This window comes from Pinus tabuliformis, chromosome 9, assembly GCF_031772625.1.
Source record: "Pinus tabuliformis cultivar Carrire ecotype Pingquan chromosome 9, CPIR1, whole genome shotgun sequence".
Taxonomy (NCBI): Eukaryota; Viridiplantae; Streptophyta; class Pinopsida; order Pinales; family Pinaceae; genus Pinus; species Pinus tabuliformis.
The window spans coordinates 913,067,700-913,073,494 of NC_142307.1; positions in this window are offsets into that span (position 1 = coordinate 913,067,700).

Genomic DNA, 5,795 nt, shown 5'->3' on the forward strand with positions numbered 1-5,795 from the left:
GATTTGTTTACTCATTATGTTTATGGGTACTCCTAGATCAATCAATGCGTTTGGTATTTCAATTCCATTGATGTGAATTTTCACAATGGGGCTCTCTGGATCTAGATATTTTTGTATTGTTTCTTTCCCCATCATGATGTCTGCAATTTTCCCAACTAATTTAATTCTTTTTATGTCTTTTCTTTTTCTTCCTGATCTTTGAGTACTCAGCTTCTTGATCCTTTTTGCAAAAAATGTTATTTCTTTTATAGCTTGCAATAAAAGAATTTTTATACAAACATTTCTTAATTCATCTAGCATATTATAATCAGGCAATGTGATTTGTTTTTCTACTCCTTCATCAATTTTCAACCATTCAGGAAAAGGTGGTTTAATGGATATTGAGGGTTGTACTATAATAGGAGTATCATAAGAAATTATAGGAACATTTTTAGCTTGGTTATTTTCTTTCTGAGGAAGATATATTTCTCCTTCTTCAGATTGATTTTCATCTTTTTGAAGATTTGCCCTTGATTCTTGAATGGCAATAGGGGGTTTTGCTTATAATACTCTACCAGATCTTAATTGAACATTATTTAGATCCAGTGGAGTTATTACATAGGTTTTAGGATTTTTCCCTTCCATATTGTAAATAGGCTGTGAAATTTAATTATTTGGATTTGGAAGTGCTTGAGCAGGTAATTGATTTAGTTTTTGTGCAAATGTTAGGGAGAGTTTTGGATTTTGATTTTGGATTTGAGCTTGAGGTAATTGATTAGTTTGAGGAATTTGATTAGAATGAGGAATTTTATTAGATTTAGGTAAGAATTGTGGTGGGAAATTAGGATAGGATGGTGAATATTGTTGATATTGAGCATAAGCCCCATACAGATTTTTCCATCGTTGATTCCAAGGTTGTGATTGTGGTTGAGCCCAAGGTTGCCAAGATGGATTCCAATTATTTTGTGAAGACTGAGAAAATTGTTGTGAATTAAATCCTTTTGCCTGATTTGCTTGAGAGTTTTTCCATGGTCTTTTAGCAATAAAATAAAGAGGGTCTACTTGTTCTGGTATCCCTTCATCATTAAATACAATCTTAAGATTTGGTATAGAAGGACATTCTTTAGTATCATGGTTATCTGCACATATGGCACAAGTTTATATGGTTTTTAAGTCTAAAGGACTTTCTATTAGAGCATGCTTCTTTCTACACCTTTGTTTTTTTTGTATTTTAAGGGTGTCAATTTGTTCAGTCAGAATCCCTAAAATATCTGTCTAAAAGGTATCAAGAAAACTTCCTATTTCTGACCTGCTGACTGTCCCAACTACAAATTTATTAATTCTTGATAAGAGAGGATCCCTAGGAATTTTTCCAACTTGTTCTTTACCCCTTGACATATGTACACATAGATCATGAATATTTGCAAATGGTAATTGAGAAATATCTCCTTTTCCTGTCAAGTTAAGGAGATCAATCCGCTCATCTCTAATAGATTTGAGTAGGAGGGCTTTCAAATTTTCCTCATCCAGATTATCCATTTTTTCCCTTTTAAGATTATAAACAAATCTCTCGACTAAGTCTTCAATATTCTCATCTTTTTTCTGTTTCATTTTGACGACTTCACCCCTAATGTTGTGAGGCATATAGCAGTGATCCAGGTGGATCTCTAGACACCAGGGGCATGAAAAAGGCTCAAAATTCAAAGTGGTAGAAAGTTGATTAACTTGGCATCAGATCGAAGTGCTCGTCGCCCTGATTCCAATGGTGTGAATGACACTCCAATCTAAGTCCATATGAAGAAGATAGAAGCAGTCAAAGTTGTGGGTTGACTTACCCATGTGGCAGGCTTAAGGAGGGCGCAATTTGGCAAGAACCCGACACTAGAATCCGGCTAGTTTTCTGGGTGAATTTGTGGGTCCATTAATTTATCTTCTAACACCTAAGGTTCTTGAAAAACCCAAAAGGGTTGGTGGTTATTAATTTGTTAATATATATATATATATATATATATATATATATATATATATATATATATATATATATATAATATCTATAATATATATATATATATTTTATATATATTTATATATATATTATATTATATTCTATATAGGTTATAGAAAAACCCAAAAGGGTTGGTGGTTATTAATTTGTTAATATTATATATATATTATATTTATATATATATATATCTATATATATATATATATATATATATATATATATATATATATATATATTTTATATATATATATATATATATATATATATATATATATATATATATATATATATATATATATATATATATATATATATATATATATATATATATATATATATATATATATATATATTAATGGGGTGGTTGGCCATGACCCTGTCACCCCTGGAAATACAATATAACAATATTTCGGTAGGCAGCCATGACCCCGCCACCTCGGGAGACCACAACCACATACGGTTTAGTATAGTGGGGGGCACAGGTTATCAACCCCGCTGCGCCTCCACCTCTCCACTACAACGAATCGTCGGCAGGGAAATAGGGGCACGGGCCACCAAAACTGTGGACCCACCACCCCAATTGTCAAGCCAACCTTTGTATGGTGTTAAAAATGGGAGGGGCAGGATTTGATCCCCCGACTCCCTCCTCAATGAATTTCTAACTTTGTCATTGCACCAAGCGAATTTCTTGTTAAGTTCACCCATCAAAACATTAAATAAACTTATTTTCTCAGTGCGTTGGGGGGAAGAGAGAATGCACGTAGTTTGAGCCAGATCAATTGCAGGTGGCAAAACCATGAGCAGTGCAGGAAGGGGGTCAGAACCATGATCTAGGCAATTTCTCCAAGGGGGCAAATTTTCACTTTGTCAGATTTTGACAAATTTTATATGGTTTCAGTGTTTCTCGATGCCACGAAATCAACGGTATTGTCCATTTCTCCATCAGAGATCTGCAATTTTCGGGCTTCTTCAATTTTGGAGGTATAAGGTCATCATTTTCACTTTTGATGTACTTTCATTATTTTGCCATCTAATGAAAACATGACCTCCCCACTAATTCGAGCAGGGCCCAGAGATGTAGTGCCTCCTCGATGAACTATGATATCAATCTTGTGTCTTCTATGTGTGACTTTCTATTCTTCTCTTCCTCTTCTTTAGGCACTTGTAATTTCATCATTAAAATGCAAGCTTAATATGTAATTATTTAATGCATCATAAGGAAAATATTTTTTGGGATTAAGTGATATTAGAGCAGGACTTTATGGATGCGAATTTCATGTTTGCATGCTAACCAGAAACAGGTTGTGAAGAGGTGAAGTCCAGTTAAAGTCTTGCCGATGCGGGACGTGCGCATTGGAGGAGAAACATGGGTGAGGAGAATGATGTTTGATATGAGGAGGAGGTAAAATTCCATGAGAATTTATACACGATGACAAATCGTGTTGTGAAGATGTTCTCAAGACTTGGAAAACTTGAGAGTGTGGTGGAAAAAGCTCCAAAAGGACAAGGTTCAATGCATGAAGATGATGGAGGAGATCCACCTCCTTCTTCACCAACAAGTGAAAATTCTTGTTCCTCTTCTTCTCACCATGATCATAGGAATGCAGGAAACAAATCCAAAAAGCCTTTCTTTAAGTTAAATGTAAAATTTGATCTCCCTATGTTTAACGGTGAAAGTAATGCAGAGAAACTGAACAACTGGATTAGGCAAATCGAAGTTTACTGGAGGGTTCAACGGATTGAGGAGGATGAGGCAAAAATCCAGTTGGCCTCCCTTCAGCTGAATGACACCACTCTCGTCTAGTGGGAGAGCAAATTACGAAGTTGTAATAAGATGGATAATATTATTTCCTCATGGCCTAGTTTCATTTTTGCATTAAAGGAACAATTTTATCCCTTGGGTTATAAGAAAAAAGCTTTAATGAATTGGCAATACTTAAGGCAAGGCAGAGGTCAGAATGTTCAAAGCTTTACAGAGGAATTTAGAAAACAAGCACTAAACTTGGGCATATCATTAGACTCACCTAAAGTGGTAGCTAAGTATATTGGATCATTACATAGTTACATTAGACATTCGTTTTTAATGTTTGAACCTACTACCATTGACTCGGCCAATGTAAAGGCCATTCATCTGGAAAATAGGGGAACACATGAGCGAGATGACCACCCAAAGGGAGCTGCAAAAGCCAAGAGAAGGGGAGAAAAGAGCTCTTGTAGACATTGTGAGAAAGAGGGACATGACAAAGAAATTTGCTGGAAGCTACACCCTGAGCTAAGACCTGAAAGGAATGACAAAAAGGGGAAGTATAAGGTCATCACCACCATGCAGGAAAACCAAGATTTCGAGTCAGAGGAATACGAGAAGGTCATAGTTGTGGGATTGGAACGAGGTAGGCCCATTGACTTGGGGTTGGATTTCAGCAATGAAACGATGTTTGCAGCCCTTGGGATCGTGGTAGGAGGACCCATAGATTTGGGGTCTAATTCGGGCAATGAAGGGATTTCAACACACATAACAAAAAGGGAACTCCCCACAACAGAACTCTAAGAACTTGAGGAGATCAACAATCACATCCAAGCAAAGAATGCTCAGCTAAGGAGGCTTCTATAGGAGGCAAGGGAAGAAAAAAATATTTCTACGCTAGTTGCAAGCCAAGGATGAGGCCTTGGAAAAGCTACAACATCACTATCCAGAGGTAAAAGTGACTGTCCGATTTCATATGATGAATTTGCTTCCTTTGAAAAACATACTACAGGGATTGGATCCAAAATATTGAATAAGATGGGGTATCAAGGAAAGGGCCTCAGCATTGAAGGCCAAGGCATCGTAAACCCCATTGAAGTCGAGGAATTGTCGCGTCATGTAGGACTTAGATATGCCAGAAGGGAGACGGGAGAAAGCTCCAATACAAATAATAACCAACCAACGATAGATGATGAAATTCCTTCCTCATAGTCCAGTGATAGTGAGGGTCCCATGTACACTTATCGGAGGAACACCAAGGGAAAGTGCCCCAAGGTAGCCTCGAAAGTTTGGACAAATACGAATCGTTATAGTCATTGCAACAAAGAGGGACACCAACAAACCACGTGTCCGACGCTCCATGCTCTAGGAACATTACTATAGGAGCTGAAAGGTGAACATGTTCAACAAATAAATCCACTCCATTCACGGTGGTCCACTCTATTAAGTTGGTTTTTTTAGAGGTAGTAGTAGCTTGTTAGGGCCACCATTGTAAATCATACGTTGCAAGTAAATGTAAAAGTGGTGGTGTATTTCCCATCACTTCAAAACGCAACGATGATATTTTGGCCTTTCCTTATTCGTAGTTGAGGTATTGATTACTTTTTATGTAATCCTTGGTCAATGAGCATGTGCTATAAACTCTTGGCAAGGAAGGGTTTTTGAGTCATGTGTGGTGTGCATGATTACAAAAGTTGTATCAGTTTCACGTGCAGGTGATTGAAAGTGTGGATTGAAAAGGAAAAAAGCAATGTGTTGAGTGTAAATGCTTTTGGAGGGCCAAAATCTCCTTAATGGGGAGGATAGATCTAGGTGGATCTCTAGACACCAGGGGCATGAAAAAGGCTCAAAATTCAAAGTGGTAGAAAGTCGATTAACTTGTCATCAAATTGAAGTGATCATCGCCTTGATTCCAATGGTGCGAACGACACTCCAATCCGAGTTCGTATGAAGAATATAGAAATAGTCAAAGTTGTGGATTGACTTACCCATGTGGTAGGCTTAAGGAGGGTGTAATTTGGAAAGAACCTGGCACTAGAATCTAGTGAGTTTTCCAGGTGAATTTGT